Source organism: Euprymna scolopes, chromosome 7 (assembly GCF_053919585.1).
Source record: "Euprymna scolopes isolate OS-2025 chromosome 7, ASM5391958v1, whole genome shotgun sequence".
Lineage (NCBI taxonomy): Eukaryota > Metazoa > Mollusca > Cephalopoda > Sepiida > Sepiolidae > Euprymna > Euprymna scolopes.
Genome location: NC_136488.1, coordinates 30,339,585 through 30,364,316, shown reverse-complemented (window position 1 = coordinate 30,364,316; position 24,732 = coordinate 30,339,585).

Sequence of the window (24,732 nt, the reverse complement as noted above, 5' to 3'; positions counted from 1 at the left end):
GTCTTATACAGCCTAACATCACACCTGCATTTGAGAAGTTGTATTACCACACAAGCTGAAAGGTCCGACATATTAAATCAACAGTAGGTTCTTTAATATAACAGCGCCACGTCCGAAATGAATGTTTCTATTTAATGCACAATTGAACCATGTTAGTTGACTTTTTCACTAAACTTCAAGTCATTATAATCGCACAAGTAGTAAGGCCAAACATAAATCAACAGTAGTTTCTTTGATATGACGGGTGCATTCGAAATGAATGTTTCTGATTAGAGCACAATTAAACCATGATACTTAACATTTGCATTTGAAACTTTAATTACCCAACTAGAGCAGACAATCAATCGAATGAATCCCGCAACATAGATGCTAAACCATTCCTTAGTCTTTAGGAATAATTTATGTTTGAAAACATGTATTTTAATTGATCTAATCAACCATAATTTTCGAATTACAAATGACCCTTCTCTTAACTTTTCTCTATCAATTTTCCCATTTCTCACTTGAACTCTCTCCACTCTATACATCTCTATCGCTTTCATCATGCTCTTTTTCTCTATATCTTTCTATATATCTCTCCTCCCCAGCTTTCATTTTATGCACAGTGGAAAGTAACAAGAAAATGAAAGAATAGAATTGTTTGAATAGTCTATTAAAAACAAAAGGAAATATCACTGTTAGCAGTAATCTTATTTATAAAACTCGCTGTCATTCTTCATATTTTCAAACACTATCTCTTCTGAAACTAAAAGTTGCAGAGTGGCATTAGAGATCGTAAATGATTGGATTTATGAACCATTCTTTTATGGGTCTTTAGCCGGTCAAAAAGAAGTCAAAATTGAAAAAAATTGTTATACATTTTGTATATTTATCTTAGTTTATTTTTAATCAGTTCATATGTGTGTCACGTTGGTACAGTGGTATCATCACCAGCTTTGAATGCTACAGTTTTGGATTTCGTTTTTGTGCTTTCGAAGTAGTAGAATTAGTTCAAACTCCTCATCCAAAGAAATTTTCGATAAACACAAATATTTTTACAACAAAGCCCAAGCAAACAGTGGATATAAGGAAACCAATTTAGAATATATAGAACCCTCAAGTATAACACCCACATCTAGAAAAACCCGAAAAAGGAAAATCATTTGGTTCATCCCTTCGTTCAACCAAATGGTCAAAACCAACTTGGGGAGAAAATTCATAAATCTCATTAAGCTACACCCCCCCCAGCAACACGCTCTAAAAGATATTTAACAAAAAAAAACTATCAAATTGAGCCACAATTGCGGCAATAACTTAAATAAAAATGATAAAAAACCATAATAACAAACTTTTAAGTAATGACACAGAACATAATCTGGGAAACGGAATAATAAAGACATGCAACTGCATTAATAAATCCAAATGCACCCTTAAAGAAAATTGCCTCACAACCTCTGTAATTTATCAAGCTAATATTAGAGCCAAGGGGGACTCCACCACTTGCAAATTTTATATCGGGCAATACGTTTAAACAGACACACAGGTCAGAAAACCCTTTCTTAAACTCAAAAGAGACAAAATATCATTGGCTACATACTACAATGATTTCACGAGTAAAAATTTGACACCAATTGTTGACTGGCGCATCTTGAAAAGAGCAAAAACTTGCCAGTCACTAAATTCACCTTGCCTTCTTTGCTTGAATGAAAAACTATTTATGACAAAATTTAAGGATAGAGATAAACTCTTAAATAAGAAACAGGAAATCTCAATAAATTGCAGACATTACAAATCGCATCTGCTCTCTCACTTGCTAATTACCCCCAATAATCTCAACTAAATGCAACTCCAACAGGACCCTCATGCAATATCCGACAGCTAAACACCTACACATCCAAATCTCCTCAAGTTCAACATTCACTAAATCCAAAACCACACTCTTCCTGGGAAAAACATGCATACAAAAAAAGAAAATGCATGTGTACATATATATATGCACACACACACACACACCTTACACTTGCAAACAAGTTTTCCGCAATATTATAACTTACTTAATAGTCTCACCAAATCCACCCATTAACCACAGAGTTCATATTCGGCATATCCATGTCTGCTGAACCTATGATAATCCTTTCCCCCTAAAATCTCGTTAAAAATATTCATCCACAACAGAAATATCAAACTAATATTTAACTTAATGGTATACATGCTGCGCTGCTCGTTGCCTGTCTGTTAACTTTGATACTAACAAAAATGTAATAACACCTGATACAACCTGAACATATATAAAATGAATAAATACATGAAAATAAATAAATAAAAAAACAAAAGTAAAAAATAAAGAGCACAATTATCTAGTAATTGAAAGCACTGCAAACATTAACTTTAATCTCCCTAAAGCCAATAATGATATTTCCACTAAAGTGAAACACTCTAATAAAACTCTTTAAAATTGCTAACCGCAATCTTGACACATCTTTTATATACCACAATCACTAAGTGTGATCGTAATCTAAACGATAAATGATGCACGACACCATATGATATAAAGGGTGAAAAATAACTCCAGATAGCACCTGTATACATCTACTCCTAATTGGTTATATAACATAGCATATAGATACGTATGTATACATAGTCTTCTACGTGCATAAGATCCATGGGTACTACTTTTTCCAGATAATTAATGACACCTAGTAAAGTTATATCAGTACTAATTAGTAGCAAATAACTGGGAGGAACTCCTAATCACCCTTCTAGCTGAATAATCATTATCGCTGCCAATAAATACATACATAAAAAATAAATATATATATAAATAAAATTTAAAAAAATAGAAAATAAAGAAGAATAAAAAATGAAATAAATAAAAATAACTGCATTTAACCATCATAAGTTTAATAATGACATATTTTCTGAGTTTTGCAATTACTATCATTATGAAAAGTTTTAATAACAAATTTACAAATACACCAATTAATAAACCAACATTAAATAAACAAAGCAAATAGGAATAAATATTAAATAAAAAAAATAAAGAATAAAAAACGATTTTGTTTAAATGAGAGAAAACAAATCTACCACTATCAAACAAATGATGCCACCTCTCCCTCTCCTTCTTCCTTTTCTTCTTTCTTCCTTCTTCTTCACCCTCTTTCCTTCTTCTCTATTCCATCTCCTCCTACCCTCTTCTTTCCTTTCTTTCTTACGCCTCTCATCCCCCTCCCCTCCACCGTTCACTAGAAGCCCAAGGAATGGTCAACAGATCCGAGTAAATCCTAATCTTTTAGCAGAGACAAATAGGAATATTATATTAAAACAAATAATAAAAAGAAATCTAAGACAGCCCACCCTTGTAGTCTCAGACAGCCAGCGGGCAACAGACAACCTAAGCTCATACTTGTTTAAGATAACATCTACATAGCTCTGATTTTACGACCCCAACCCTACAAACCCTATTCCCTAACACAAATATGAAATGATTGAATAAAGACTGTAAATAAGTGAATAAACAAATAGAAAAATAAATAAACTAACAAATTCGCACCCAATCAACCCTGTTCTCCACACAGCTGAACCGTCACCCCTATGACCCTTAATAAAAAAATTAAAAAAAACAAACAAACAAAAGAACGGCCTTCTTTTGCTGAAAGGTGATTTTCGTTTCATTTTGAATTCCACTTTCGTAAATAAGTGTTTGTTGCCTGAAGAGGTCTCTAGTTGCTAAACACTAGAAGACCGAAACATGCTCATGACTGTGTAGCAAAAAATTACTGCTTATGTAAAATCAAATTGAATATATATATAATGGTTGCATAGATTGGTTTCCTAGATGTAAATCCAATGATACTCGTGTGATTATTAAAGAGTGCTCAATGTAGGACAGAGCTCGTATGTAGTTTAATTATTATAAAAACATTATTGGTTACACATATGCAACCAATAATGTTTTTTAAATAAACAGACATATATAATATTTATGAATATAATTTTTTAAAAAATGGCAGAACCAAATTAAGACCAGATATGAACCAAAAATGGTTTAATATTCAATCAGTAAAAAGCTATATAAAATCGATTAATATATTTGTACTCCAGAATTTTACTTGCTACATAGGCACCATCATTCTTAATGAAATTTTGCCAGGTATTCAATGCTCTACCTCTGCTTCTGACGTACGTCAATGACAGGGGTTTCTTTCTAAGTTTCACACCGTCAGTATCTGCAAGAGAGAGATGAAAATTTCAGGTCATAAAGAGTTTACTCATCATATCGATGTAATTTGCAATCTCTTTTGAATTATTTGGGCTTAATAAAAAAAAATAGGAGGCATTATTTTTGGGACGCCTCTCATATACAATGAGTAAATGACAGCATGAATATTGATACAAGTTATCTCCGCCTTTGCTCTATATAAAAATGAACAATGCAAATTAGGCTGAATATTACTTCAGGAAAAGAATTAAAATAAAGAAAACGACAAGCTTTGAATCAGCTGAAAGTGTTGATTACAAAAGCAAAAATTCAGTTTATCATTTCAAAGTATAATTTTGTTTACAAAATATTGATTAAATAAATGAATATCAAATATTTTCTATGATCATTTCTTGTACCGACCGAAAATTGACAGCAGAAAAATGTATTTAAAAGATCTTATGTATAATAGCCATAATAATCTTCTACTTTCGATTTCATTTTACTTCAGTGTGTTTTCAGAGATTAAGAGTCTGTATCTTAAGGCTAACACTTGATTTCTATATGAAATACATAGATATTCGAATGCCAATTAAAGTTTTCCTTTAACTCCAAAACGCTAAGTTAGTAAAAATGTAAAGAACAAATCATGTAATCATATATGTAAGCGATCTTGTTTATTTCTGTGCGGAAATGTCTCTACCAAAGTCCTCTTTCACTTTTAGCTTCACAGACTTGAAACTTGATATATAGGGAATTTGGACCTAATATTGACAAGAGTTTGGGAGAGACTGTTTCACTTTTATAGACATAGATTAGTATATAATAGACGAGTCTTTGATATCAATATCGAGTTTCAGAATAACAGCTTTTCAAATTTTGTTAAAATCTGTTTAGCATTTTCAAATGATATTGCTACATCAAATTTTATTTAAATCTTGTAATATTTGATTCTGAGACTTCAAAGTGATCTATCTGGCTTTTCATAATCATTCGGTCAAACAGTTTCTAAGTGGGAAATTTATTTTAAAACTAATCAAATGTAGATACGAAATAAACATTTAAAGGGTTTTATTGTCAATAAAAAAGAAAGTAACAATAATGAACTGTCTATAAAATCTAACACCAAATGATTTGTTTATTTTTTGTAACGTTGTTGCAATATTTCTCATAATTGTTGTAGATAGGTATTTAGCACCTTCCCATTGCAAGGGGATATGATACAAGGTTGAAAAGTAGAATGAATCGAGTAAGCACACCTGAAAGAGAACTATAATCCCTACAACATATGCATGAGTAATCTCAGCATTTCCTAATGAGGGCGCTTCAGACAACAAGCAATAAACTTGGTCCACTTGAAAGCCGGGAGGCAATGCCTGGGAGGGTGGACCTCCTAGGGCTGCCCAAAATGGATACCTCAGCCCGACAGTTAAAAGGCCATCACAATAGTCCAGTTTCTGGCGGGTTGTCGAGATGCAACACCAATCACAACTGAACACCAAATGAATTGTGCAAGGAGTTGCAATTGTTGTGGGTGTATTCGTAAATATTTAGTGGATTTCATTCATATCGAATGATAGAAGTAAGGGACCAGTCAGAAAGCAAATTTGCCATAATATATCATTTAATCATCCTTAACATAGCCAGAATTGCCTTTTTTTTTATTGCATTACTGATTAGAACTAAGTTCTGTTCTTCATGGACTTAACTCTTGGATTATTATTAATAATAATAAAAAAATAATAAAATTAAAATAACAGTAATAATAACAATAAGTTGTTATCTTTGATTATTCATCTTATCTCCAACCAATATTCATAATTCGCCTTCGTTTCTACATTGTATTATAAAAAAGTTTTATTTTTATAATTTCCCAAACAAAAATTGCTCAACACTTAACCAACATCATCTGGAAATTTCCTATATCTTTCCTAATAAAACAAATCTTTTTGTATACATTTCTATTGTTATTTAATTTAGAATTCATTTTCTAAACTTATTCTTCATTGTCCTTTTTAATACTATTTTCTCTTTTTCAATAACTGAAGAATAACTTCATTCTCTTCCAAAATTGGTTTTAACTTTTAAAATAGCCCCAACAAATGATCTTATTGCCCGGTAGATTAAAAATATCCATTTTACTCCCTGAGGCAAGAATAAAAGGTGTCACGAATAAAATAATTTATTTTTTATTAACAAAGTGAAATTGAACTTAAAACACTAAGAAATAGAACTGCGTTCTTGTCCAATACGATTTGGGGGAGGGGGAAATAATGTCCAAACTTTTCAACTCACTTTTACAAAGTTGATTTAAATTGTTATTTTTGCAAAGTTGTCTACCGAAACTTTTTTATTTTTCGGAATTTTTACGATAAGGATCAATAATTTGTATTATGATTACTCCGACTAGTATTCTGATAGAGAGGTGAGATTTATTGTTCTCATAACGGGATCAGATAAAAACGTATAAATTGTATGTATATTGTTTAGCCAGAGGATATGATATCGGCGTATAAATTGAGTCATATTGTATCAGTTATCACATGGGTATATATTACAGTTCATATTTGCATAAAAGTATAATTTTTTTTATAAGAATATTTCATACCTTTTCTTTCTCCAAGAGTTCTATCTTCACTGCTGAACGCCGTGATGAAACATGAAATGACCAATACCATAACCAATTGAGACCTCTGTTCTTCCTTTTGTGAAACCACAGAACAACACTTTATATTTTTAAAATATAAATCTATTTCAGTTGTCTCAAATAGTCTTCCCAAAGAGTCTGCATTTCGTGCCTTCATGATTGTTCTTCACAGCCTCGCTTCCTGGCTTGAAGTATGTCTGTTCTCTCCTATGACTAAACTTCAACTCTTCGATTGACTAAACTTCTTGACCTCAGTTCCGTTACGTCATCATTCAAAAAGCACACATATTTCGACGTGCGACCTTTCCCCGTATACCTGCTCAAGGTCATTTTGTTTATTTAACTGAGCTAATTTGTATAAACATCATCAGCTAAAACCCATTACTACACTTTATTCTATAAACAATAAATAACTCCCAATATAACATATTTTAACAATATCATTGGATAGATAGACACAGATAGATACAATGTTATTATCTAACACTTGGATATTATTCTCACAACGTTTTAGCCGATATAAGATCCCTTTAGTGTGTCTTAAGTGTTATTCTCACAGCCTTTTAGCCAATGTTACCTCATACCTTCAGGTGCATTTTGCCAAACTCTGGTATTTCTACAGCATTTCAAACGTCAGCTATGACCCCTAATGCTGTGGATAAAAGTGTTACGTTTTAAATAACTGTCTTCTAATAGGTGAAGTTTCAATCCTCAGTACGGCCGATATTAAGAATTCAATTACAAATTATTTAAAACTCCTATTCAATCAAGTTGGATGGAATCGGAGCATGCTAATGAATCCATAAAACATAGATCAAATTAAAGTTCCGTTTAAAATTCCTTACATATTCCTGAGTTCTGTTAGACGCACTTGAAGGCCAGGAATTACATTCACTGAAACGGGAAAATAATGTTAAAGATGATAAATAAGCCAAATTTTACATATGTACTATTGAATAAATTTCTAATAATGAATTTCAGAACACAATTTTCATATATCAATTATCATTTGTGATAACGTAAATAAAAGGGTCAACACCAACCATTAACTTTTTATGCAAAATATAGAATTTTATTTTACTAATTGAGTGGATTGTCTGATTTGCTATTTGCTTTCTCGCTTCTAAATAATTGCAATGGTTTTATCTTATACGTTTTATATCACGTGACGAGATTATATGACAGAAGAGAAGTATGTTATATATATATGTGTATGTATAATGTCTCTCTCTTATATATATGGCTTTCTCTTATATATATATATATATATATATATATATATATATATATATAATGTTTCTTTGGGGGTACTAAATTTAAATATTGCAATCATAAAGGGAAAACTTATTATTCATGATTAAAATTAAAATGTTTAAAACACGTTTTAAAAAAAGTTTGTAAGACTAGGAAAAAAAATAAAGGGTGGGGGGTGGTCAGCTGACCGGTTTCGCCCTCGCTTTATCAAAGCTGCACCGAGGGATTTAAAAAGGAAAAATAAAAAATATGTACATTTTGAAAATAAATTTACGTTGCGTTCTGTTTCTGGGTGAAAAAAAAAAGAACAGGCAAGCGATTAAAATAAAGCAACGTTATATTTTCGAAGATCTTAGAGGTTAATCACGCTCAAACCCAAGATATCCCCTCTGTTTACTGAGAGAAAGCCTCATCAACCGAACGTAAATAGTTTGTGGGATTTTTAGATGAAATGTGGAGTGAACACTTGTATAACCGACTTACTAGATAATTCAAAATTACAAAAGAGAATTCAACATATAACAGTAAAATAAAAAAATAAGAAACCTTAATTTAAATTTCTAAATAGAATATGCAGATCATCAAGTGTTTACCATATTGCTGTTTTGGATGTTTAAAAACGGACCAACTTTTAAATTCGTGGCTACAGTGGAATATACCACTTTTCTAATAACTAAATGTAGACACAATATACTTTTTCACCAACATATAAAGTTAAAAATATATAAGTATATAAATGTCTAAAAATACTGTTAGTTCTTACCTTTAAGAACTATTATGTGATATGTGTAGCATATAAAATTATATAGGAATAAAATTGTATAAAGAATAAAAAGAAATAATTAAAAAAAAATGTTTAACTACCTCTGGTACCAGACAGGCAAGTAGATAAGGAAACGTAGCCATACAAATTTTAAAACCTATATTTAATGCACAAAGATAGATAAATCACCATCTCCAAAAATGAACAAAGAAAAGTAGAAATCAGTCAGCTAACCCTTTCTAGTAAAAGCCCGCCGATTGGCTGATAAAAATAGTGGCAGGAATAACAATCTGATTGGTTATCAGGCAAACCCAATGACACTTACGTAAAAAAAACACATAGTAACATCAATTCCATGCATTAGATTTAGGATAAACACGGGAAACTATGTACAGCTTAATTGCCATAAATTTAGGAAAATCTACAACCTAGCTCTACTCGGGTATTGAGTACTGTTAAAGTAAACACTGAAAATCGATACATAAAATATATCTTGTAAAATTTTATGTGAATACATAAAATAATAATATACACAATGATAAAATGGATTTTACAGAAGATGATAAAGACCTGACCAGAGATAAATTTCTTTCGAAGTCAATTTTTTTAAAACCGTCCAACACATGTCAAAATGTGTTTAACCGAATATGATACTGATTTTGATTCATCAGCAGAAACTCACAAATAAGAAATTTGAATAAAATTTAAATTTCCAAACTGCAGCTAAAATAAAAGTTAAATTTGTTGAGATATTTGTTTGGATTTGTTTTCGTCTGGAATTCATTAATCATTGCTTTATTATTAACTGTGCAACCATTGAACAGTTTATCCATTGTGTTGCCGTCGAGAATTCCAACCACTCGGCAATCCCTAAACTGACTCACTTATTTTAAGATTAGTGAGAAGGAAGAAAGATAATTTCTTAATTGACATCTAATTTCAGGACTTCGTTTTCCTTTGAAAAGCGAACATTAATACCGAAATATCTATATAGTTTTTTTGTCTAATTTCCTTTATTTTTACCACTTTTTTTTTTTTTTTTTTTAGCAATTTAAGGTTTGAGTAGACAATTTTCTCGATTTTATTTCATGAGGGTTCAGCGTTAGGCCATGGTCTCCTTCTTATTAAATCTAAAAAGATGAGTGACTTTGATAAATTGTGAGCCAATCCCCCTCTCTCTTTTTCATCCACCTTTCTCTCCCTCTCTCTCGATGTCAAAATAGATATACCAAATGAACCTTTAAAATAAGAAAATGAAGACCTACATTGATTCCTTAACGTGATGAAATATTCATTGTGGTCGGAATTTACAAGTCCATCACACGGATCATATAACAATTATCTTTCAATGAAAAGTAACGTCTCAAATCAACTTTTAAAATCGAGGACTTTGAGCTGAATTCTTAAAATGATATTGAATAGGTCATAAATTAATATGCGATATCTTCTAAACATTAAGTTATTCAAATCCGTAAGGCAAAATAGCTCATATCTTCTATTATTGCCATAGAATTACAAATGAACTAATTTATGGATTCCAAAATTGAATAAGTTTCAAGTTTTCTTCATAATTCAAGTTTAGTTTCATTTGCCTGTTTTGCATTTTACTATTTAGTATCGAAAATGATTTACTATCCTCGTCTTGTCGATTGTGATATATATAAATATAGAGCCGAACCGAGGGATAAGGAGGACTATTACTTTGTCATATTCGGCTAAACGTTTCTTTTTCATGACGGCATGTGTTGTACGATTTCTATGAATTAACTACCTTATTGAGAGTATTCTGTATCTCTACAAAGCCACTATTCGCGCATACATAGAATATTGTTGTCCCGTCTGGGCTGGTGCATCTACCAGTAGTCTCCTGCTCCTAGATAGGGCTAAAGATAACCTGATAGGTCCCTCCTTTTCGGCCAAAGTCTAACTTCTGTCCCATCGTGGAAATGTGGCATTTCTGTGCCTGTTTAAGAAATATTTTAATGGTAAATGCTCGGACGAACTCAAAGCGCTAGTACTCCCTCAAAGTAAATACCCCTGACAAACCAGACAATCAGCAAAATCTCACCTCTACCCTGTAGAGATCCCTAGATGCTTTAAAGTCTTCTATTCTAATAGCTTCTTTACTCGAACTGCTAGACTTCCCTCCCAGACCCCTGATTCCCTTACTGTACTGACTTGCAGAAGTTCAAGTGTAATGTGAACAGACAGCTTGCTGGCCAACGCCCTACATAATATCCCGAAAAATCTGGTCCCAAATAGTAGCCCCTTATGACTTAGTGATTCTGTGCCTTGTTTTGAGTGAATAAACAGTAAAATAATTTTTTTTTTAAATAACTTCTAAATTAACAGATAGTTATTTGTTTCTTCCTTTCAAATCCATCTTTATCGTCATGTTTTTCTTGTTTTCTTTTGCCAACGGATTTTGCTATTTTAACTGTTCCACTCAAAAAATCTGATCCATTCTATCAACCAACAATCGTCTGTTCTATACACATCTCCTTACACTATCCAGATCTAATCTTCCTCTGATCTAGATCCTTGATATGACCTTAAACTATATCCAGTGGTGAGGCCCCAGCTTGCGGGCTTTGGGGAGTGTGGAGCCACCCTTTAATTGCCATTGCTCCCAGGTCTACTCTGACCCGGAGTGGTAATACCTGTTAGGGTTCCAACTATAGGTTAAATAGAAACCGACTAAATATATTCTATTAAAAAAATTTTCTTCAAAATGTTTGGATTCGGCATTAAATAACCTGAAAAGGGTTGATTATGGCGTAAAACAAAAACAACCACCCAATCCTCTGATCTAAGTCCGTCACATTAAGCAGCAATTGTACCATTCTTGTATCATTTTTTCCATGCAACACATAGCCTCAACCTTCACTAGCCAGATTTGACAGCCATAAATCATTACACTGTGCACATGATTCTTTTCGTTGACAGTAGTAAGGCTATTCTAGTTAATAATGGCTGACGTTCTCTGAACTCGTTCCATCTACTCCTAATTTTTCATATCATACCAACTCCAATTGTAAATGCTTCATTAAATATAAGTATAAATTGATATTTTATTCATTTTTATTGTAAGTTGCAGTATTATAATTCAAATAAGCACACTTTATATTTTCACTCTTTGACTGTGAGAATTGTTGGTTGTATTGTTATAATTCTTAGGACTTCAACGTTCGTACTTCTTTTGTATTATGGCCAGGCAACGTCGGATGTCCCGAGTAGAGGGTGACATTTGAACTGATGACAATGCTATGGAAATAACAGTGTTTTGATAACAGAAGAATGTTTTGAAATAGGACTGGAATTTAATGTAGAAATAATTAAGCCAGAAATATGTAAGACAAAATGTCAGAAGGATGTTTAATAGAATAGGATTGGAATGTTTGGTTTTAATAAACAAAAATACATGACAAAAGAGCAAGCAAGAATCTTTGCTTACGTAGATATATGACGTAATGAGTTTAACGACTTTAAAAAGTTAATAAGTAGAGTCTGTAACGGGCAGTCGAAAGAAGGTATGGCACAGACCAGGGGCAAGATCGACAATTAACATGTAAATCGGCATTCAACCTTTCTAAGATAGGAAAATTCTAGAATAAAAGTTGCCAAAAAGAAATCCAGGGTCTATTGTTCGTGGTAGAATGTTCGTTGCAGCTTTCTGCTCAACAAGATCAAAGATGAGCCATTTTCTTTGGAGCAACATTTCTCTTATCTTTTAAAAGTTAAATATATTATAACTCAAACGGAATTCTATTTAATTCATGAGAGTAACATGCTGTCATTCTGTCAGCTAATTTGTAATTGTATTTTGTGTGTCGCCAGCATTGAGGATTGAGCCTTCAACCTCCAGAAGACTGTAACCCACAACCAAATTTTAGCAAGTACCTTATCAACTATGCTTATATACCTTGCGTTTCTGTGAATTAAATAAAGCATTTCATTCGAAATCCCATGCAGATTCCCAAATTCGGCAGAAACATCTTCAAGATCAACAAGATACAGGTTACATTGACTCAAACGTTGTGTGAATAAAATTCAAGTTGAAAACAGTAGTTAAAATAATCCAAACCAAGAATTATTAATTTTTATCTCAAAAATCCAGAAACTTACCAATGTTGCTTTCTTACAAAAGCTGTATTTTATTTTTAAAGTATTCCTTTATTCCTATCAACATTTATGAAAATGAGAAATTCCAAGATTATAGGATCTTCTGACAATAAAAAATAACCTAATTTTCATAAATGTTTATAGAGATAAATTAATTGGTGATGATGAGGATTATGTGTCTTCTCTGATCCTCTCATCATTGTTTATTTGTAGATTTCACAATCGAACTATCGTTCTACTAAAATGACAGATCTGATGGCGAAATTGATTTTAGTTGAAAACTTTCTAATGAGAAAACCTTCCAAACAATGCTTTAGAAATATATTTATTCAAACTTAAGATTCCGGTTCGGAACCAAAACAAATACTCGTAAATTCAAAAAAGTAGGATGCGACCCACTAGACCGATTCTTCTCTCGTCTTTACTCAGAATTGTTATTGAACTGCGTCAAATTCAGAAGATTATGTCTGTCATTAATCAATAAGCGAAGGATATCAATAATTCCGAAAGGATCTAATGAACCTACGTAGTTTACCAAAATATTCTTCAGAATTTTCATATCAGAGATTACACCAGTTTCAAATAATTTAGAGCTCCAAGACTAGTAACTCTAAAAGAAGCACTACCGACTCCTATTATGTGATAAATTTAAAATTCATAGGCAGAATATATACTTTTATATCATTCACAATCGCTCTTGAGTCCGTATGAGCTTTTAGAAATTCAGCATATGAGTCGTCCTAACATCTGATTATTACGTGTTAATTTCATTAACTTATTGTTTTAATTGTGGATAGAACCAGGAGTGTAGAAGTCGACAGATGTCAGAAATAATGTTTTTAGGTTTTGAAGAAATATTGAAATTTGAACCCCTTGGGTCACTTGTTAATAGCCGGTTGCCAGGATATAACTAGATGTAATGTATGTTATTCTCAGATTGAATATTTATTGGATCAGAGCAATCAAGTTATTCCATAAGTTTTAGAAATTTAGTATTTCAGCCATCTTAATGTCTTTCATCATCTACCCTTTACATATTTCTAATTGAATCTTTCATTTAATCATTTATAGGTAAACTTTTTAAAATATTTTAAAAGGACTCATTAACCCAGTATAGGAAGCCTCAGTCTTGGAAAATAACCTTTCACCTTTCATTGAAACAGAAATTTTATCGATTCATAGGGAATTCATTTAAATGCTTTTAATTCATACCTTAAACTACTAAGATACTCACGAAAATACTTAGAAATAAACCCTACATTGTAGAAAAGTAAAGTTCCATTTTGTAACTTGGCGCAATCTTTCAGGTGAAAATTCAAATATTTCAGATTTAAATTAAATTTAATCCAGAGTAATTAAACCCCAATTAAGATTCTGTAAATTTTAATTTCTTAACCCTTAAGCCTTTAATTTAAAATTTCTAAAACTTATGTAAGGAATTTTTATCAAAATTGCTATAAAGATTCTGGACATAATGTTTAGTATCACGATATCTTGATTTTAATCTTTGCAAGGTGATATAAGTGTGCTGCAAAATTGTTGTTTGAGGAAATATAATTTATACCGATTCTGGGGCGTGTATATATATATATATATATATATATATATATATATATATATACACTAGCAGACCCCCCCCCCGGCGTTGTCCAGTCGTAAAATATGATATTTTAATTTATGAATATTTTATACTTATTATCATAGAGCCAATATCCAATTTATTTTATTGCATCTAATATAGTGATTTCAAAAGTAAAGACAAAAATCAAATCAAATATTACAGCTAGAATCGATACAGAAACATGTAGCTCTCAAGCCTTATTCATTACAGTCTAAACTAAGTCCACGTACATACCAAAATATAAAAAATACTTAAAACAATAACCTTGTTAAAAGTACATGTATAATTGCGCATGCATAGGAGAAACACGTTTTGTCAACTTATGCCTGCCAAGATCCATTTTTTTTTTTTCAATTTTGACCCCTTACCAGCTAATTTACCGGTTAAGAACCAAATCGAATTGGTTCTACGGATTCAAATTCATTATATTTTAAGTTTGTTGATGAAAAACGATAGTGATTTAGTAGAGAAAGTTCTGCAGACAGACAAGGCCGCCTTTTCCATGCATTCCCAGCATACTCTTCTGTGTCAAACAAACAAAAGAAAAGCAAACAATTACCAGAATTGTTTGTCGAATTGGTGAATAGTTATAAATTATTCCGATTCAAATATCCCTAAAAACTCAGATTTTTACAATTCCCGATTCCGAATAGTCGTTCTTATATATATATATATATATATATATATATATATATATAAATAAACAAGTATTGATAGAATCGAAAATAATGAGTTTTCAAATAATAAACGCTTTTTGGTGGATGTTTCGCTGCAGAAAATAGTTTCAACCAACAGCAAATTATTTGGTTTCAAACTTCCACTTTTCTGATTTTCATTCTATTTTATCAGTTTATCTAGTTAGTAACATATCTAGCTGTCAACCAATTAGTGAACTGAATGTCATGTTTTAGTCGTTCTACTGAACTGCAAAAGCTGACAAGGAATAGACAATGATGACAAGACAGAACGGATACAAAAGGAATCGAGTTGACCATAATCTCTGCACACATTTCGCTGCTCAGTATTCTTCCAGGCCATCAGTAAAGACAATCCCACCAGCTTTGCTTACAAGAATATTTTTTCGGATACCCCCCCCCGTCCTCTCACGTCAAAGACGGACACGACTGACAATCCCTTTTTACCAGCGTCAATCAATTTCTTGCCCAAGTGTACCGAGACACTCATTAGTTATCCCAATTACTTTTTGTGTTTGTTTTGGATAAGTGGTAGAGTTCAGGAATAGCTTATTGATCAAGACAATGAATTAGTTGGTCTAAAGGGTCGGCTGTTCAAATCTCTACTCATATGAAACTAGTTGAAATACCCGTTCTTTGATAGGTTCATGATAATGAGATGCATTTGAGCACTGTACGAGAGATAAGGCACAAAATCTCTACAATTCCAAATTACTAGTGGCGTCCGGCATTCTCCAAACTGTCACCTCCATTATTTTTCTCTTTTAGTTGTCACATTTCTGAGTGATGTTTCTGATAAAGAGAGAATTTTTATTTTTGTTTATACGTATAATATTTATCATTGGCTGTGGTGGTATCGAGAAGCAGCAATTACATAAACTTCGGGAAAAATATTGGAATCCTCACATAGTGTCCACAAAGTCTTTAGACTAAAAATTTAATGTTGCAACTGAAGTTGAAAATCTGCAAAATGCTTAAATAATATCTAGGTGGGTACAGAAGAATTATGCGTAATTCTGGTCTCTGTGCTGCAGGTTAGAAATCAAATATTTCATTTGACCTTGAAGTGTGATTCATAATCTCCTTACATCAAATGGTTTCTTGTCTCGTCTGGAAAGATTTTCCTGAAAAAAAATGGAAATTTAATGATGATTTTGGAAAAATTTAATGTAAAATTGGTAAAATCAAAATTTTTTCCCCATTAAAGACAAATCCTGTAAATTCCATGTACTTTTCTATATATATCTGTATTAGTTACTCTTAATAATAATATTCCCGTTGAAATAATTTAATTCTGTCAAGAAAACTACAATTTTCTTTAACAAAAATAATTGTTATTGACAACTAAATATTCTTAAAAAAAACGATTGTCAGCTTTTTATATAAGATGGCAGTAATTTAATTCTTTAAGAACAATAAATATTCTATTTTATCTTAAAAATAATTGTCAACTTGATATTCTTCAAATCAATAAAACGAGTGTCACTTTTAAATGTATTTAAAATTGTGCAGCTTTAGTGAACATGGACAAAATTTGATTTTGAAAAAAAATTAATTTTATAATAGAAAAATATGGATCTTTTTACCTTAACGATAGATTGGTCATGATCAGATAATCTCATTTTAAACATTGATTAAAGGTGCTTACATAAATATAAACTTAAAATGTTTGTTTTATATATACTCGCAGGTCACCAGGCGTTGGCCGGTCGTAAAAGACACTTAAATATATTTTAATTCATGCAGATTTTGTATTTATTCTTATAGAGTCAATACTTTGTTGATTATTATGTTTTATCTAATATATAGTAGTGACTTGAAATAGAAAAATTATGACTTGGGTATCATCAGCTAGAATCGAAACAAAAACATTTAGCTCTCCAGGAATCACATCAACTGATTTCACAAGAGTAAATATGTGAATATTTACTCTTTGATAGCAAAATGCGGAGGAGCTCCATCTTGTATAAAAATCAAATTTTTAATATTGTTCCAAGCATTAATAATTGGCCAAATTTCATCTCTCAACATAGTGAGATACTTTTACCCTTTGTTATTGTTGTTCGTGAATGGCGGAATGCCAAATCCCTTACAAGATAGATGAGTCGTCGTGAGTCACACGAATAGCCGACCAGAAGTCCTAATTTAACGCTCTGCGACTTTTTCTCTGAGGTTTACTGAAAGAGCAAGTCTATTCAGCAATACCAAGAAATTTTGAAGAACTTGAAGGATGAATACATGAGGTTATGACTACCATTCTGCAAGAGTTTTTTGTGAAATCAGTTGATGTGATTCCTGGTCGACGTGAAAACCTGGTGGCGAATAAAGGTATCTTTTATTGAATTTTAAATAAAAGTCCATGCATTGTACTTTCTTCTCATATTCATCAATTGTATAAATTAAATTTAAAAAATAAATTGTATTTTAACATAAGGACTTACTTTTTAATCTTTGTCTATATAAATATATATATATATATATATATATATATATATATATATATATATATATATATATATATATGAGAGAGAGATAAAAGGAACAAACCCAGTTATATGTCCATCAATGTTTCGTCTTTATTGTAAGACTTCTCCTGGGTGAATGAATTGAAGAAAATAAAATACCAGTACATACCAGCAGTTTATTCAAGACCGTTCCTCACACACACACACACACACACACACACACACACACACTTATGTGAGGATTGTTTAAAATATAACGCCTCCTATTGCTTATTCCGCCTGAGGGGATTGCAAATTGCAGTGTTATGATAAGTGAACATGAATTCCTCACTTGAAAATTTAATTTCCCTCTTGCAGATATTAACAGTGTAAGACTCGCAGAAAGCAACTCCTATCATGAACGTGAGTCAGAAGCAGAGCCGTCATTGAATTCCTGGTAAAATTGCATCGAGAGAATGGTGGTGACTATGTAGAAAAATAAATTCTGGAGCACAAAGGGTTGCTCGTTTTAGTGGTACCACTTTCATCTTCATTGCTCTTCAATTTTTTGAGTCCTAAAAATAAAAGGTTTTACTTTTGGAACGACTCTTGTGTATATATATATATATATATATATATATATATATATATATATATATATATATATATATATATTCTAATAGAATTAACAATGGAATGAACTTCTAACATTTCATTTTCTATTATCTTTAACACTTGCCTGCAGGGTTCGATTCTAACCTCATCCTAATATCATTTTCGCTTATCTAGTATGCCTTCTTACTTACATAAGAGGACAGCCCTTTCATGTAACACTTTTCTTTTTCTCTTATTCTATACCGATTTATGTTTGTTTCTACTGTTTTATTTTTAAACTAACCTTTTTTATTATTTCTTATTTTTAACTTCATCGATCTGGATACTATTTTTTATGGATATAAATATTAGGGCAAACACTGGTGAAGCATAATTTTCTTTTTATTATTGACAAAGAATAAACTCGCTTTTGATAATGTGCGACTTGCATACTCGAATATAGACCGACCTAATATGAATTAATGATCTGTGTACCAGCATTTACGTCCGCTTTCCTCATTTGTCAGCTTATTACTGCATTTTTACTGAAAGATTAATGTCACTCCATCAACGGTCGGATTTGGAAATGTCCAGTCCGCAACTGACCAACTGTATGAACCCAGTTCCACCCAACTCCACAACCTGACAAACAGCCTGCTTTGTCATTTGTCATTACACTATTCAGTCTCTTGTGTAACTCTCTTGATATAAACTCTGATCTTTACGTTTACAACAGGATTGCATGATTCTTAATCTCCTATTATCAAGGTGGCGAACCCCTGCACCGTGTAGATAACCCACAAAATCTTTCAGATGTTTCTGTCAACTGTGTCTAATGACTTTCCTTTTCTCGTCGTTTTCTCTTTTCTCTTGTTTTGTGTGATGAGTAGACGGATCTTTATGGAGAAACGTCTTCTCATTACGATGTTTGCTGTTGGATCTTCGTCTCTAATGAACGCCAAATGACAGGTTGTTTGCATTGTATTTACCTTTTAGCGGCGTTCCGAGCGTCCAATTTGCAACGCTTGCCTTTTTCAACGCAATAAATTTGTCTGCTTTGAGTTTCTTCATAAAATACACTGCAGTTGTCGTTCTTTTTTTCTTTTTTAGCATTTTATCTTCATTTGTTTATTTTTTTTTTTAGAGATTTATTCTGGTTCATCGCATTTCTCTGAGGGGCTTCGTCTGTCTCCGAGGTTTCAATTTGAAATAGCATTCTTATTACTAAGCCTACAGATTGACTAGACACGTTTATTTTCACACGTGGGAGGTGGTAGTAGTGAAGTGGATATGTACACAGACTGAAGGCTTAGCATGCCAAGTTCGAATCCTGACAACTTTCTTAATTGTTGTTTCACAACGTTTTGGTCAAATATTCCTCTGGCTTTCGTTGGGATAGGAACTCTGAATCTCCTGACTGCATTCTCAGCAATTACTGCCATCCATTGATGTTGTCGTCTCACCACGTTTTGGCCAAGTAGGACTCTGGCCGGCTTTGGGTAGGATTGAAACCGCTATCTTCAGACAATTCTCACCTGGAACTGTAGAGATTCAACATCTCTATCCACTGCGCCACTGGGGCCCATGAAGTTTACCTTCGCTCCAGATTGGATGGCTGCCTCTTCAAAATCAACCGCCTTCAGTCTAGGATCAAAGTCCAACAAATTACCACCAGGGACTATTTTCTGATGATGTAGTGGTAGCATCTCCTTCAAAGACTTATGGAAACTGAACCCATTTCGCATGCATACTCTGCGGAAAATTCTTGCAATTTCTTGAAAAGACTGAGTTACAAACAATGCTTTGCTCGCAAGGACTGCTATCCCCACGATGTTAACCCTCCTTTGCCAAAGACGCGTACACTTGATAGGCCATATGCACCGCATGGACGATGGGTGAATCCCAAACGATATTCTCTACAGTGAACTCACTAATGGGGAAAAGGAAAATTGATTTCCTTACCTGCATTATGTCGACGTATGTAAACACGACCTGAAAGCATGTGATATTTACCCTACCAGCTAAAAACCGCAACATCTAGAGATAAACGGTAACCAGAGGCCTGACTATTAGCGAAAGGTCCATCGCAGAACAGATGGAGATCAAAAAACAATTCAGGAAAGCCAGTCAACAAAATTTAACAGACCACCAATACGATGCACGACCTTAACCTGCGATGTATGTCACCAACAATGTAGACCAAAGATAAGCTTATTCAGAATATGGTGTTCAACCACCTCTACAAGCGAAATCCCATAGTCTTCTAGACTGACGGATGTCAACGTGTGTGTGTGTGTGTGTGTGTGTGTGTGTGTGTGTGTGTGTGTGTGTGTGAAGATCATATTGGTGCATGTATGTAATTGGTCTGGTATTTCTGCATTTAAAAATCATTGCAGAATTGAAAACCTGAATAATTTTAAAACCAAATTCTATGCTATACTTTTTAGATGTATTCATATATCTGTATTCCGGGTTTTTGTCTGTCGGTTTATATTTGAAATAGAAATTTCGTCGGTCTGTCAAGTTTGAAAATATCACCTTATTTGCTTGAATAATAGAATGGACGTTCTTATTCGTAGTCTTATATATTGAGTAGTGATTTTTCTCTAGACTATTCGCCCGTTTAAAAACTACATATAAAAATATTTCCTATGTTCCATGTCAATAAAGATGCCCGTTTTCAAAAAAAACAAAAAAAAAAAAAGTTCCATTCCAAATAATTGATTTTTATCTTTAGTTGCGCCAGCAAATTTTTCTTTGAATACTAATTTCAAAGTTGAAGTGGGAGTGACTACTACTCAACAGTACAAAGTCCTTCTGCTTTAATCCATTATACCATAGAGAAATACAGAATAAATTAGAACAATTTTTCGTATTACAGCATGCATTACATAACGTCATATTAATCCTTATGTTGACTAACGAATGAGCAGAAAATAAGACTTAAGAATAGTTATTCTGATTATAAAGATCGGAGTTTACATCGACTGAAACGTTTAAAGATGAGGACCGTAATCCAAATATGTATGATCAATTCTAATCTTAAAACTTCATAAACTTGATTTTTTTTTACTTAAACAAGTTAAGATATACCCCCCCCAAAAAAATCAAGTAAACAAAATTTTTATTTTCCAAGGTCGATTTGATTCATCAATATTTTAAACAAATCACAACATATGACTGATTAATTAGCAACATCGTTTCATTTATATTCAATAAGATTAATTGATAGAAAATTAAATTCAAAACTTTTAGTTTGATTGTAAGTCTTATCAAACTCTGGCCAAACGAATTAAATTGTCTTAATAAACTTTCCCCTTAATTATTCACCTAGAGTATTTTCTTTTTTAATGGAATAAACGTCTTTGTCCAGATGACCTATATTAGCGAGAGAATCATCATTTGCCGAGTGCTTCTGAGGTGGTTCATTAAGCTCAAACCCCATAAGTGGATAGATACAACTTCCCGTGATGTTTATAATTAAACTTTGTTGTGAAAATCAATCATAGAGAAAAACATTTTAAAAAATCTCGACATATATTGTGTTCTTAACCTTCTTAAGTTGTTCATATTTATGAGAGGACATTCTGCTATTATCTTCTTCATTATTATTTTTAGTAATGTTTTATTTTTTTATTTTTGATGCTTGAATTTTTACACCTTCAATAATTTACTATCACCTAATATTGCATAGCACAATTTTTTTGTTGTTTTTAATAGATTGATGTAAAATGTTAATCCGTATTTAAATAATTTTCGGTTAGTTTTACAATCCATAGATTAAAAAAAAGTGGTCAAAAATTGAAATATATTACAAATAAACGTTACCAAGGGCAAGATAACTTACTCCTCTACCTAACTGGCCAGGTTTTTAGTGTTTTTACTTAATATAAGATGTCTATTTGGCTTAAAAACAACTGTTAACCCATACACAAGCACAAAGAATGGCCGCGTAACAAATACATTGCTCATATACGGGTTGATATTTTGTTTGATATTTTTTGTGCTCATATACGGGTTGATATTTTGTTTTTTGAGCCAAATATTTTATATTAAGTAAAACAACTAGAAACCTACTCAGCTAGGTAGAAGAGTAACTTCTCTTGCTTTTAGTAACATTTATTTGTTACATATTTTAATTTTTGATTACTTTTTCGAATCTTTGTGGATTTTAAAACAAACTCTAATTTTCAAAATTAAATCTATTTAATTATGTATTTGTTTATGGTTCTCTGTCTGGATTTCCCCTATATTAAAAAATAAAAAATAAAAATAAATCTGTATAGTGTGACGAAACGAAAATACCATATTCTAAAAATCACGTAAATTGATCAAATAGTTTACTTTTTAAATTAAAAAAATTACATTTTATTAATATCAGAGGAATAACTATCTCGCCTGCTATTTTGAACACAAAAAAAACTAAAAAAACAAAAAAAAAAACAAAGGAGACCACTCAATAATTTAGAACTTGCAATATTTATGTTGTAAGAACTCTGAATTCTTATCAATAACTTAAGAATGTTTTTCTTTTTAAAAATAAAAGTATTTGATCAATTTATAATTTTTGTAATTTCGTTTCGTCACAGGTACGTACATCATACAGTTTTTTTAACTTTTGTTTTTAAATATAGGGGAATTCTGGATAAGAATCTTGTTTATAATGACAAATATTAATATTAAACGTTTTTCTCTGCTTGCTGCAGAATACACACTAACATGGCGAAGTCTCATTCAAGCTCTACAGTTTGAAGGCAAGTTCAGTTCATGTTCGTTTATTCGACAGCAAGTTAACTCGAGAGACACAGATCACGAGGGGACGAAGAGATAGCGAACATAATCATAATGAACATTATTGTTACTGAAAATCTATAACTGTGTTTAAATGACTAAGTTTAACAAAATTATAAAGAGTCGATATACCGTAACGTGAACAGAGGTAAAAAAAAACAAAAAAACATTAATGAAGTTATTAATATTATGTCCGATTTCCAAGTAATGCTACATGGCTTTCTTGTATTATGTCTTTAATGCATATTTTGCATAGTCCTACAAATCAGTGTATTCATGTTTAAATTAATTATCGTCTAGGGACGGGCATTGAAAGTGAAAATAATTTGTTTTTAGGCAAAAATTGGACACCTATTATGAACTGGTTAGTGTCTGAAGAAAGACAACTCCGTATTTAATAAAAACGAAATATATTAAACACAAAATTAAAAAATAAAATGGAAGAAGTGACTTATACGTTAGTCAGATTGCCAAGTGTGCAGAACCCAAAAAGATAAACACCACAACAATACCTCTGATTGAAAAAAACAAATTAACCAAAATCATCTTATTTTAATCGGTTAAAGATCCGTTGTACTTGCTAACTTGCATAACGTGGTTTTAAGAAATTGACTTCCAAAGTAACCTACCTGTGACCAGGTCTTTATTTATCCCTCTTTCCCATTTTTATAACTTCCTCCATTGTTTTCCTTTGGGTTCTCTTGTCAACTGAATCTGCTACCTCAACATTTCTTCATATACTAACCCAAGAACACTCACCCATTATTTTAACATAGCCATATTATAAAAGTCTACTCTTAGGTTTACAAACCTAAATGAATTCTATGGAAAAAAATATTTGGTTCCAATGAAGAAGTGCTATCGGAAACAGATTTATTTTAATGCAAAAGACAACTCGTTCTACAACATTCTACAATTCTACATGAAAATGTAAGACAAACGTTAGAATCGGTCAATCATACTAGAATGATAAATAAAATCAAATTTTGCTTTAAAATTGCTATTTTATGAGTTAGGCCCGGGACTTATTGAGGGATAAGTTTAATTTTTGCTTGGAATATTTATTACACACGACGTGATTTGATATAGTTAATGTATAGTTTTGTATTATTCACAACCAATTTGCAATGTATGAATTGTATCATTCTTTTTTACTACAAATTATTCGTTTGGTTGAAAAGTAATTTGTGTAAAACATTAAATTTCGTTAAATTATTCAAATAAGTAAAACGACTGAAGTTTTCTTCTAAAAATTTTTTTTAAATTTGAAATTCAGTTTATTTAAAATTTATTTCAACATTAATTATTCAGTTTCTGAGGTTTTTTTTTTTTCTTTTATAATTTTGATTGTGGTATTTCCACTATTATAGTCTTCTTGCGTGTCCAGTGGTACAAGTGATAAGCACGCTAAGTTAAAATCAGTTTTAAGTGACAGTTTTGAGGAATTTAAGGTTCAATTCTAAGTATGGGCGATACTAAGAATCTAATTATGAATTATTTAAGATCTCTATCCGGTCATAGCTGATAGAATTAGAACAAGCTACTCTCGTGGATTAAATAAAGGGTTATGTTCAAAATCTCGTACAGATTCCAGAGTATGAACGACGAGTCATAAGTTGGAAAA